The sequence below is a fragment of the Pelecanus crispus genome, chromosome 24 (assembly GCF_030463565.1).
Source record: "Pelecanus crispus isolate bPelCri1 chromosome 24, bPelCri1.pri, whole genome shotgun sequence".
Taxonomy (NCBI): Eukaryota; Metazoa; Chordata; class Aves; order Pelecaniformes; family Pelecanidae; genus Pelecanus; species Pelecanus crispus.
Window position 1 is genome coordinate 462,694 of NC_134666.1, and position 13,961 is coordinate 476,654.

Genomic DNA, 13,961 nt, shown 5'->3' on the forward strand with positions numbered 1-13,961 from the left:
AAGGAGAATCTCCATCCGTTATTGGACGCGGGAGGAAGCATAGTGACAAAGGCTGAGGAAAAGGCTGAGGTACTTACTGCCGCCTTTGCCTCCGTCTTTAATAGTCAGAGCAGTCGGTCTCGGGGTACCCAGCCCCCTGAGCTGGAAGACAGGGACGGGGAGCGGAATGAAGCCCCCGTAATGCAGGGGGAAATGGTTAGCCACCTGCTACACCACTTAGACACGCACAAGTGCATGGGGCTGGATGGGATCCACCCAAGGGTACCGAGGGAGCTGGCGGAAGGGCTCACCAAGCCACATTCACTCATTTATCAGCAGTCCTGGCTAAACCGGGGGGAGGGCCCAGGGGGCTGGCGGTTGGCAGATGTGATGGCCATCTCCAGGAAGGGCCGGAAGGAGGATCCGAGGAACTACAGGCCTGTCAGGCTGCCCTCGGCGCTGGGGAAGGTCATGGCTGCTCATGTCTCGGACAGGCATACTCTTTGCTGGGTAAACGAGTGGCTGGATGGCTGTCGCGAATCCCGATTTAGGATCCTGCCGACTCTGCCCATTTGTCACAAATGGGTGATTTAGAACGCTGAAGGAATCGCCGACAAAGGTATTAGCAAAAGTGGTTTTCATAGGCTGTTGTAAAAGTGCAACTTAACATTAAGTTTGATATCAAGGTTCACTCTGGTAATGACTGCATGGAAGAAACATACAAAGGAAAACTTAGTTACACTCGAGTTAAAATGTTTCACAGGGAGACCAGGGATGCAAAATAGCAAGGAAGACCCTCCCGTTGAGTCACGAGGTTCAGAGTAGAGCCCCTTGCTTTCTGAACTCCTGGTGGAGCTCACGTGTGGCCGGGTCCAATCTTAGTCTCAGATTTGGTCAACGGTTTATGTCTAAGGGGAGAAATACAAAGAGTGAAGAGGACCCTTCCGTTGAGTCACGAGGTTCAGAGTAGACCCCCGACCCCCACTTTATAAACTGCTGATGGAGGGGTTTTGTGCAATTCCTTCTGGGGGAGCAGCTCCTTTTAGGACTGTTTCTAGCAAATTAAACGGCCCTCTAGTCTGAGCAGGTTGCCCCTGGTGTATGTTCTCAACTTGTTTCACTGCTCGGACTAAAGATAGGAGTCCTTTTTCCCGTTTGGAACATCTCTCTCCTGTCTCTTTTGATGCAATTGAGTTAAACAGTAAAGGTCTTTGTGGCCCACTCGGGCCGGTCTGGAATAGATTGCAGTAAGTACCGTGTTCTGCAAGCCCCCATTCTGCTCTAATAGGGTCGCGGGGTTGTACTGGCCCCAGTGACTGGTGTGGTTTTAATTCCTGTATTAGAGTTTTGATTGCCTCTTCATGCTCTGGGTTCCATTCCCATGGTTTTCCCTTTCGTAAAAGTGAGTACAGTGGGCGAGCAATGCTAGAAACTCCAGGTACGTGATCCCTCCAGTACCCTAAAGTGCCCACAAGCTGTTGCAATTCTTTCCTCGATTCTCTTTTACTGAGGGTGTCCAGTGGGATTGCTGCGCTACCTGCAATCCACCAAGTACCTAAAAATGTTGCTTCTCTACTTGGTCCCTGACATTTTTCTGGTGGCATTTCAACTTCTGCTTTCGGTAGCCTTTGGCACACTGCTGCTGCTGCCGCTTTCCCCACCTTTTCAGGGGAGGTCCCTCCGATTAGGATCTCCTCTACATATTGGTACAGTTCTGATCTTGAGGGAGTGAGACTGTACGAGTTCATCAGGCACAGCGTAAGCAATCGTGGGTGAATGTTTATATCCCTGTGGGAGCCTGTTAAAGGTGTATTGCATACCTTGCCAAGTAAAAGCTGATTTCTCTTTATCCCTCTCCTGCAAGGGGATCATAAGGAACGTGCGGGGCTCATTGACAGGGCTTTAAACTAGATGTGAACGGGGAGGGGGAATATATCAGGCTTGCCTGTGACAAGCTGTGGGATGGTACGCAATGGTTAGAGGGACGGGGTGCTACTGTGAGCCCTCAACCTGTTGCCCAGAGGCATGACGGGGACGCTGCAGCACAGTTGAAGTCTGGCAGAGATGAGCTGGGGGCGCCTGCGATAGTTAGAGCTCACAAGGAAACCTTCGTGAAACACCCCGAGGGAAACGAGGGATGTTCCACTGAGGAGGTGACACGGCCAACAGCCCAGATGAAATGCCTCTACATGAACGCACACAGCATGGGGAACAAACAGGAGGAGCTGGAAGCTGCTGTGCTGCTAGAAAGCTACGACCTGATTGCCATAACTGAAACTTGGTGGGACAAATCCCATGACTGGAATGTGGCTATCGATGGCTACAGGCTGTTCAGAAGGGACAGGTGAGGAAGGAGGGGCGGAGGCGTTGCCCTCTACGTAAAGAAATCAATACAGTGTGAAGAGCTGTCCCTGAAGAATAGCCATGAGCAGGTCAAAAGCTTATGGGTAAGGATCAGAGACAGAGGCAACAAAGGGAACCTGGTGGTTGGTGTCTACTACAGGCCGCCTGATCAAGGGGAGCCTGCTGATGAAGCCTTCTTCCTCCAGCTCCGGGAGGCTTCGCGCTTGCAGACTCTTGTCCTGCTGGGGGACTTCAACCACCCCAACATTTGCTGGAAAAGCAACATGGCGAGCTGTAGGCAATCCAGGAGATTCCTGGAATGCATAGACGACAACTTCCTAAGCCAGGTAATAGACACCCCTACCCAAGGGGACGCAATACTGGGTTTGATGGGTGGACTGTTCGGTGGATAAGGAATTGGCTGGATGGTTGCATCCAGAGGGTCGTGGTCAATGGCTCGATGTCCACATGGAGACTGGTGACAAGTGGAGTCCCTCAGGGGTCCGTACTGGGACCGGCGCTGTTTATCATCATCATCATCAATGACATAGGCAGTGGGATTGAGTGCACCCTCAGCAAGTTTGCAGACGACACCAAGCTGAGTGGTGTGGTTGACACACCAGGAGGACGAGATGTCATCCAAAGGGACCTGGACAAGCTGGAGACGTGGGCCTGTGTGAACCTCATGAGGTTCAGCAAGGCCAAGGGCACGTTCCTGCACCTGGGACAGGGCAACCCCTGATATCAATACAGGCTGGGGGATGAAGGGATTGAGAGCAGCCCTGCAGAGAAGGACTTGGGGGTACTGGGGGATGAAAAGCTGGACGTGAGCCGGCAATGTGCGCTTGCAGCCCAGAAAGCCAACCGCATCCTGGGCTGCATCAAAAGAAGCGTGGGCAGCAGGTCGAGGGAAGTGATTCTGCCTCTCTACTCTGCTCTGGTGAGACCTCCCCTGGAGTACTGCGTCCAGCTCTGGGGCCCTCAGCACAAGAAGGACATGGACCTGCTGGAGCGGGTCCAGAGGAGGGCCACCAAAATGATCCGAGGGCTGGAACACCTCTTCTATGAGGGCAGGCTGAGAGAGTTGGGGTTGTTCAGCCTGGAGAAGAGAAGGCTGCGAGGAGAGCTTATTGCGGCCTTTCAGTACTTAAAGGGGACTTATAGGAAGGATGGGGGCAATCATTTTAGCAAGGCCTGTTGTGACAGGACAAGGAATAATGGATTTAAACTAAAGAAGAATAGATTTAGACTAGACATAAGGAATAAATTTTTTACAATGAGGCTGGTGAAGCACTGGAACAGGTTGCCCAGAGAGGTGGTGGAGGCCCCATCCCTGGCAACATTCAAGGTCAGGTTGGACGGGGCTCTGAGCACCCTGATCTGGTTAAAGCTGTCCCTGCTCGCTGCAGGGGGGTTGGGCTAGATGACCTCTAGGGGTCCCTTCCAAGCCAAAGCCTTTTGTGATTCTATGTTTCTTGCTTATAATCGTTTTCTATCTCCGTTTGGCAAAAAATGAAACAAATTGCATCAATCCACCCTGTAAACCGTATACAATCAACTGGTCCTGTATGTAAAATGGTATATAACTAACATTAATTAGAACACTTAAACTGACTGGACTCTTACCACTGATTTGCAATACGCCACATATTTATGACATAGAGGCAAGAGGTACGACCACTCTATGAGTTGATAAAGTGGATTGGCTGTAGTCACGGGCTGCAGCGCGACGGCTACGCTTGGCCCCTTGACCAGACTGGCGGTGGTTTGGTGCAGGCTGCGGAAGAGGTAAAGGCCTGAGCCGCAGGCAGGCCGTGAACTCCTCTAGTTTCAATCTCTTCTCTGAAAACCCACAGAGGAGCGGAGTGACACAGCGAGCATTGATGCATATGGGCTTGGAACACCGATCAGGCGAATAACACACGAGTAGCAGGTGGCTTTTCCAAGAAAGGACGCTGTGGGTACAAGGAGCCCCATGCATCCCTTTTCCATCGCATGTCATTTGACTGCAGGCCAAGCACTTTATCCTATGACAGCCTAAGCGAGCCTTTTTTGAGCTCTCCCTGCTAGGCAGCGTGGCTGCATGGCGGCGATCTCCCCTTGAGCTGGGACACCTCTCGAGGTTGCTCCTCGAGGCAGAGAGACCTTTTACCAATGACAGATCTTTGGTAAGCGACTGATACATAACTGAGCGTTACACAAACTTTGCAGGTACAATCCCTTAGACATAAACTTTTGTCCAAGTCTGAGAGTAAGATTGGACCCAGCCACACGTGAGCTCCACCAGGAGTTTAGAAAGCAAGGGGGTCTACTCTCAACCTCGTGACTCAAGGGGCGGTCCTTCTTACCTGTTTGCCTCCACGGTCTCCCTGTGAATCATTTTAACTCGAGTGTAACTCAATTTTCCTTTGTATGTTTCTTCCATGCAGTCATTAATAGAGTGAACCTTGCCATTGAACTTTTACAACATCCTATGAAAACCACTTTTGCTAATACCTTTGTCGGTGATTCCTTCAGTGTTCTAAATCACCCATTTGTGACAAATGGGCAGAGTCAGCAGGATCCTAAATCGGGATTTGTGACAATGGCCGCACCCAGAGAGTTGTGGTGAATGGAGTTCAATCCAGTTGGTGGCTGGTCACAAGTGGTCTTCCCCAGGGCTCAGTATTGGGGCCAGTTCTGTTTAATATCTTTGTCAGTGTTGCGCATGAGGGGATCGAGTGCACCCGCAGTACATCTGCAGGCGACATCAAGTTGGGCAGGAGTGTTGATCTGCTTGAGGGTAGAAAGGCCCTGCAGAGGGATCTGGACAGGCTGGACCGATGGGCCGAGGCCACATGTATGAGGGTGCTCCTGCCCTTGTAGCTACAGAGCCACCACTGACACCACAAGCACCTGCTGTAGCCAGGGGCTGGCTCCTGGCCTAACACGTACCCAGCCACCAGTGACACCACGAGCACCTGCACAGCAGGAACGTCCTCACTTCCAACATCCCAGCTTTTCCTCCTCCATCTCCATCTCTGTCCCCCATCTCCCCATGCTCTCCCCTCTCCCAGGCACCTTTCTCACCCCCTCCACCCCCTCCCAATGCCTCTGTCTGTCTCTGTGTTTGTGTGGCACGTTTCCTTGGAAGCATCATCCCAGCCACGTCACCTGCATCTCTTTCTCTTCTCCCTCTGCTCTCGTAGTGACTGTGCCAGCTGTCTGATGCACTTTTGATCTCACTCAAGTCTTATGAGGAGTGGCTGAGGGAGCTGGGATTGTGGAACTGGGTGGTGGAGTCCCCATCCCTGGAGGTGTTTAAAAACCGTGTAGAAGTGGCACTTTGGGACGTGGTTTAGTGGACATGGTGGTGTTGGGTTGACGGTTGGACTGATGATCTTAGAGCTCCTTTCCAACCTTCACGATTCCTCGTTTTACTTTTGTTAAAAAATAATGCAGCCAGCAAGCCAGGAAACATGAAATGAATTACTGCTCTACTTGGGAGTGTTAGCTTAATGGTTGGACTGGACGATCTTGAAGGTCTTTTCCAACGTAAATGATGCTTCTATGATTCTATGATTCAAAGGGCCTTTCGTCCTGCCTCCCTTCTGCTGTTAAATCCTCCTCGTGCAAGAGAAGTGACAACCAGTCGGGGTGCTCTCCGTGGCATCTTCCCTGCATCTTCCTGAGCTGGACAGCTGGTGGGAACTGTCACCATCAGCCCCAGCGGTGTGTGAAGGCTTCTCCTGGCCCAGGCACAGCTCTGCCTGTGCTTGGTGTGTACCGCGCTTTCTGCAGGAGAACAGCAACACTCTAACTTACTCCTGGGCAATGTCTTGCTGGTAAGGGCTGATTTGAAAGCAGGTTGGCAGCAGACCCTGAGGCCGTGCCGGGGGTGGCCACATCTGGCTCCTTCCAGCAGGAGTTTGGGAAGCCCATTCCTGGCTTTTTCCTCCCCTAATAAGTTGAGGCCCTTCTAGGGATCTTTAAAAGATCCTGACCTTAAAATTTGAGCACAAGGGATGGGTCAGGTCACTTGTTCTAGTGTTCTCATAAAACCCGAGGCATGTGTTTTATCTACTCCTAAACTGTTTTTCTATTTTCTTCACATTCCTCCCCCAGGAGAGAAAAAGAAGCCAGTGAGTAACAGCATGAGGACATTTCCAATGCTCTGCTAATCCATCAGGTTTCCAAGAAGCGGGCCACGGGACTAGGTGCGGGGAGCAGAAAGCTGCAAGGCACACGTGCGTGATACTGGATGTCTGATACACGTTTAACAAAACAACGCACCCCCAGGGATTGTGTTTGTTCACCTTGAGCTGGGGGGAAGGTGTGTGCATGGCTGAGGAAGGTCTGCTTTCTCCATTTGATTTCCAGAAAGACTTGCAGATCCAGAGCAAACCCATGGCAGTCCCCTCCCCCCCCTTCCCTCCCACCCTGAGCAGAGCCCATGAGCGGACCAAGGGAGGGCAGAGCTGCGCTCACCCCTTGCGCTGCTGAGGGAACAGCTCGGGTGAAATGGCCCTTCTCGCAGGCCGTCTCTCCGCAGGCCCAGGCTGTAATCCCACTTTTTCAGGGTACAAAGCCTCATTTCTAGGTTCTAAACCTGGACCTGTAGGCTACAACCGCTCATTCATAGAATCATAGAATCCTAGAATCGTTTAGGTTCGAAAAGACCTTTAAGATCATCCAGTTCAACCATTAACCTACACTACCAAGTCTACTCTAAGCCAATCAAGGGTAGACTAGACTAAACCATGTCCCCAAGTGCCACCTCTGCCCATTTTTTGAACACCTCCAGGGATGGGGACTCCACCACCTCTCTGGGCAGCCTGTTCCAATGCTTGACCACCCTTTCCATGAAGAAATTTTTCCTCATTTCCAACCTAAACCTCCCCTGGCGCAGCTTGAGCCCATTTCCTCTCGTCTTATTGCTATCTACTTGGGAGAAGAGCCCGACCCCCCCCCACTACCGCCTCCTTTCAGGTAGTTGTAGAGAGTGATAAGGTCTCCCCTCAGCCTTCTCTTCTCCAGGCTAAACAACCCCAGTTCCCTCAGCCGCTCCTCACCAGCCCTGTGCTCCAGACCCTTCACCAGCCTTGTTGCCCTTCTCTGAACACGCTCCAGCACCTCAAGGTCTTTCTTGTACTGAGGGGCCCAAAACTGGACACAGGATTCCAGGTGCAGCCTCACCAGTGCCGAGTACAGGGGGACAATCACCTCCCTGCTCCTGCTGGCCACACTATTCCTCATACAAGCCAGGATGCTGTTGGCCTTCTTGGCCACCTGGGCACACTGCTGGCTCATGATCAGCCGCTGTCGACCAACACCCCCAGGTCCTTTTCAGCCAGGCAGCTTTCCAGCCACTCTTCCCCAAGCCTGTAGCGTTGCATGGGGTTGTTGTGACCCAAGTGCAGGATACGGCACTTGGCCTTGTTAAACCTCATACAGCTGGCCACAGCCCATCGGTCCAGCCTGTCCAGGTCTTTTGAGAGGGAAAAGCCTTATTTATAGGGTCCAAAGGCTCATTTTTATGGTGCAAAGGTTCCTTTTCAGAGTCCAAAGCTGTGGAGTAATTGCTGGAGGTGATTTAGAGATTAAACTTAGATTCACAAGTTTAGGAAAGGTGCAGCACTGAAGAAGGCTCCAGGGTGGAGTGCAGCTGGCATGCAAGGAATCCATTTCACGGAAGTTCCCTGGGCCTGTAACCTTAGACGTCGGCAACACCAGGGGAACGTGGTGTGTTGGCTCAAAGAGGAACTGCCCGGAGGGTGGAGCGGTGTGGAGACACCGCGGCCAGGCCCTGTGTGGCACCCCAGATGGGACTGCTGGGACGCATTCTGCCCAGCCGGGGCAGCTCCTGTGCCCTTGGATTCCCCAGTACACTCCGTCAAGCCCAGAGACTTGGTCTATCTACGGACATGAAAAGACAAAGCATTTGTTGCCTTATTGCTGCTGCTTTTAGTCCCTGTATAGTCCTGACTGTGCCAGAACATGGCAAACAATTTATGGTAGATGTACTTACCGAAGGAACAGAGCGCAGTATAATGGAACACTGCGAGAACTTGGGCAAACGATGGATGAATGAAGAAGGACAATAGGAGAGGATATAAGATGAGACCCTGGGCCAACAACCTGTCATGTTTTTGACAAAATGCTGCCCTTTGGTAAACTTTACTCATTATAATATCATTATAATACCAAAACACACCTCCATCCCAAAACCTACCCGCCTCTAAGGTGCGACCACTCCTCACTGAGCTTGCGCTTTGAATTTTTCCAAGCCTATACATTTGAAGCAAAGCGAGAAAGTTTTACCCCAATCATAACAAAGTATGTATGACTAGAGTCACTCAAGCTCCACCTGAAAGGTAAAAAATAGTATAACTTAGCCTAAGAGAGAGGGTATGTTAGGGAAGATACCACCGCGTACCACTGACTTCTGGGGTCAGTCAACGGGCTGAGCCTCTCTTCCCCCCCATCGGGACGCCTTTGGGTAAGATTTGAAAACTTGGTTATACCAAGTGCCTCCCCGGGAAACTTAGAAACCTCTATATGGAGTCACTTTATGTCTTTTGATGCACCTGTGTTACCCATGCTTTGGTATTTGCATGTGCCTTGCAGTCAGTGAATTTATCGCCAGTAATCCAAAGAACCTGTGTGTCTGTTGCTTTAATAAATTGCTTTGATTCATTGGTCTAGCTGTGATAGTTCTCGTGGAACGCGACCAGACGCTTTAAGTGTGGCCGTGGTAGTTCATGCAGCATGACTAGACGAAAGACGCCTACGTTATTTGTGCATCCGTAATCATGATAGTTCAGTGCACTGAACACGACCGGACTTAGAATGCTGAATTGGGTACCTTCCAAAGCCCTCTTGACGCAACAAAGATGTCCATGCAAGAAGCATGGCCTCAAGGCCTAAGAATGTAAGGAGGCAGGGAGGAAATCCCACTCTGCAGAAACAGGTGGCTAGGGAGCAGAACCGCTCACGCAGCTGGGAACAACGCTGGAGAAGAGGACCATCGGGAAACTTCCGAGATGCAAGACCAATCCATGCTTTAAGCTCGTAGCGCAAGAAAAGAAGCACTAGATCGGTGCTATGCCGATGACTACAGGTGTTCGAGACCCTAGGGGTGGCGCCCGAGGGGCGTGCCACGCTCCTCGAGTGCAAAGACGACATCAAGAGCCAAGGAAAGTCTAAGACACAGAAGACAGACCACACAAACGACACTACGACACAGACAGGCTGGAACCACCCTGCCCGGCACACCCTAGCATCATGCTGACACGTAACCCGCTCCCTTGACCTGCCCAAAGGGGACTGTCCTTGGACGGCCCCCTCCCCTACACTGTCTTTAAAATCCCTTCCTGCAGTTGCCAACCTCATCACCTCCCTCCACTGACCCCTCTCCGGCCCTGGGGCCTCAACTTAGCTTTCAGACGGCCAGGAGTCCGCATCCATCCATCCATCCTCAACAAGAACAGCCACAGTCAGCCCACTGGATTAATCCTCCCGTTGCCAGGTTCCCCTCGGTCTTCTGCAAAACAAAACCAACCCATGCACACAACGGCACCATCAGTCAGCATTGCATCGGTCAACGCGGACCTTTCCCACAACATCCCCCAACTCAGACGCACCGTGGCATTCCGCTCTCGTGCTCCGTGCCGATTCCGGAGTCGGACGCCATGGCTGTTGTCGCTTGAGGTGCCTAGTATACCAAGAGACACAGATACCGTTGCGCTTGTGAGAAGTCACTGGCCCTGTGCTCTTCTTCTCTGCTACCCAGCTCACCTCAAATGCTCATCCAATTGCAAAAGCAGCCCTCATTTGAACCTGCAAAACCAGAAGAGAAATATTTCAACTGAGTTGCCATATAATGCTTTCTTGTTAAAAGCCAAGGAAGGCTCACCTTCTGATACAGCTTGTCAGCCTGCAGCATGACCCCTCTGACCCTGTGAGCACCACCTGCAAACACCCAACAAAAAGACACATGCCGAGATACTGCCCGAAAGATAAGAGCCTGCCCGCACCCATCACAGCCCCCCCACCAGTTCACCTCAGCCAGTTGCATGCACTTCCTCTGCTGTTTTCAGGTTGCCATGTCAATACTTGCGTACCACCTGTAAGACCCAAACCACAAGGGATGAGTATAACTTGAACCAGCAGTAGAACCCATGAGAAATAGCCACTGCCTCAGCCCACCAGTCACTGCTCACCTTGCCCGAGACAGCTCCCGTGCCCATATCCCATGTTGCTCCTCCCTTTGGACCTTCAAATAAAAAAAAAAAAAACCACTAAAGTAAAATCTATAGTGGAGTCATACAACCACCAGTCACAACTTCCCTCTAATACCATGCACTGACCCCCCTTCTTACAGCGCTCTGCTTGGCTCTCCAACATCACCCTTTGGAGCACCATTTATCCCTCTACATCTGCAAAACCAGTATCAAATCACCTGGATGCAGAATGATGCATTGACAATTCCAGAGGGCTGTTTCCCACTGAGGAATACCATCGAGAGACCAACTAGGGCCTGCCACTGAAAAAAAAACAACCCAAAACCCACCAAACCAAGCCTTTGAGCTCCCCACAAAAAAAGTCTTCACTCCTTGAGTGTGGTGGTGCATCCCCTCCTCCCCCCCCCGCCTTTTTTCTCTCTTCAACCGCTTTACAACCTCAGGGATTCCTGCCAGACCGCGACCTTGTGTAGCGAGCTGGTCGGTTAGGTGCCCCTTAATTGTACCAGAAACTCCTACATGGCTGAAGCACAGAGTGGCCTTGTCCTTATCAGAAACTCTTACACGGTTGAAGCGGGGAGTGAGAACAATCAAGTTACCCCTGACAGCTTTGAAACAGAGCAGTAATTACTGACCCGGATCGTGGCTCGGATGGAGATTTACAATAACTGAAGCCAATCATCTCACGATCCTATAAAACAGCAGTCCTAAGGGAGGCCCTTTGAGCTCTCCTGGACTGCAGTGGGCTGCACCAGCACCTCCCTCTGAGCAGGACTCCTCTCAGAGCCAGCAAACTCTGAAAGTTGGCCTAAAAATGGAGGTCCATTGCCGAAGACCGACAGTGGAGCCTGGGCTGAAACCCTTCACTCCTTGAGGCTCAACCTCACCCGTTGAGAAATGCCAAGATATTAGACGTATTTCACTGAACTCGAGGGGAATTTTTAAACTGGTATACCAATTTGTTTTATAGATATATATGTATTCATGTTTGTGTGTATGCATGTGTGAATCAGTTTAAGTAGTCTGTAGATGTACAATTTAATTTCAAAGTGAGTCTTATACTGCTGCCTTATCCTTATTCCTATAAACCGTTAACCAAGTCTGAGACTGAGACTGGACCCGGCCGCACCTAGACTCCTCTCTGAGAAGGAGTTTAGAAAGCAGGCGGGTCTGTTCTGAACCTCGTGACTCAACGGGAGGGTCCCCCTTATCCCCTGCACCCACGATCCCTCTGCGAATCATTCCAACTCAGTGTAACTTCATTGTCCTTTATGCGCTTCCACGTAGTAACAGAGTGAACCATGCCATCTTCAAATGTGTAACTAAGTCCCTGTTTTGATCAATTTTGTCTAATCACTTTGTTAATCACTGATGACTGAGTGCTATTAAAATATTACAAGCAAATGCTGCGATTTGCTACAAGTAAATTCGAAACTGCTACTAAATCAACCTGTGTAAAGTCACTCATTCACAATAAATCAGCAGGATTCACAAACCTGCATTCGTGACAATTTGGCATAGTTGGCAGGATGGCAAGTAGTATCAGTGATTACTTAAAAATGCATGGGATAAGTCCAAGTCCCAAATTCTCCGAAGAATGGGCTCGTGATAATTGGCATGATTGGGAAGCTGTGGAAAACCAGCTAAAAGTAGCCAGGGGAAATATTAGAAATGGTAAAGGAAAGGGAATCATTTGCAAAATGCTAGGCACCTGCCTAGAAGCTGCCTGCGAGGACAGAGAAAGGTTTAATAAAAGGGAGCAGGATCCAAAGGACAAAATAGAAGGCAGGAAGGCAGCTGAATTAATACCGTCCCTACAAACTGAACAACTACAGAAACAGTTGCAGGAAGAAAAGGAGGAAAACTAAAAGCTGGCAGAAGAGGTTGAGATGATGCTCATGCAAGCTCCCAATTGCCTTGACATTGCACAAATTAGGAAATTAATTGCATCCCCTGAAGAATGGGATGGAAATCTATGGGGTGACCCCAATGATAACGAAACGGGGAAAGATGATTCTTCATCTCCTCCAAATGCCCCTACCTATGTCGCTAGGCCCATTATAAAAGCAGAAGAAACTACTGGGCCTCGGGGTGGAGTAGGAAATTGTACCCAAAAAATAACCCCATTTGATCCACGCCAAATGGCTGACCTACAAGAACGCTATGGCCGTAAGCCAGGCGAAACTGAAACTGAATATTTATGGAGAGTATGTTTAACCAGACAAGACAGAATGTTACTAAATGGCGATGAAAGCAATGTATTTTGGGGCCCTGGTGTCTCTTTACATGCTGGCCCCGTGCCTCCAGGTGTTCCCCACTCGATAACCAGTAGAGTGGCATACTGGGCTGGTGGAATTGATATACGGGAGAGAGGAGAACCTCTAGTAATACCTATTAAATCCCTAAATGAACTTTCCACAGCTATTATAAAAGCTGCCTGTATCCAGGCCGTGTATGATGGCGGCCCTCCTGACATTCCCATATCAGCAATCGTGAATCATGAGATGCTAAAGCCATTAATTAAGGGAGCTCCTGCTATGCTCAAATCCTACCTCATTACAAAACGAGATGAGATAAGGAGGAACGCAGAGTTCAGTGCCCTATTAGACATAAGGGAGGTTGCCAAGGAGCAGGAAGGGGTCGTAGTGCGCAGAGGTCTCCCCACCTGGGCAACATTGATGCATGACAGCATAAAACATGGGCGAGAAGTGGGATGGAGTAATCAGTCTGTTGAACCTGAAAATCCTAGTGATAACATCAGACAAATTAAACAAACACCCCAAAATAGTTCCCGGGAACCGACACCCGTAAATCATCAACCTAGGGGTCAGAGGAGGAGAGAACTATATAATCAAGCATTGACATTAGGCATTCCGAGAGCTGTAATTCAGAGACAACCTGCCAGCATTATCCAACATCTAATTCATGCATTTCAAAGACACAATCGGAGGGAAACCATTTCCAACACTCGGATACCATCACCAACTCTGAGAGGGGGTAATAACCCTTTCCTTCCCCAAAATCCAGGATCAAAAAATGGGTAGTGCCTGGACGACAATTGGGTCCGTCCGTCCGGCAAGTGGACTCCTATCAGTGGATAGGTAATAATGGCCCATATATTTTAATCCCAGTTGGCCCTCGACGACAATTAATAAAATTCCTAATAGACACGGGAGGCAGCAATTTCAATACTGGCACAACAAGATGCTGAGAAGCTGGGTATATGACCCGGATGGCAAAGGGTTAAAGTTACTGGAGTGAAGGGAGCAAGTGCTATTTGTCAAACTGCAAAGGTTAATTTAAGGCTCCCGGGTGAAAAACGCATGCTGTCTACCCACTTTGCAGTGAAAAATCATAACGAAAATAGTTTGCGCTTTGGTATTTTGAATGGCCGAGCCTGGCGTCTCCCAGACGGCC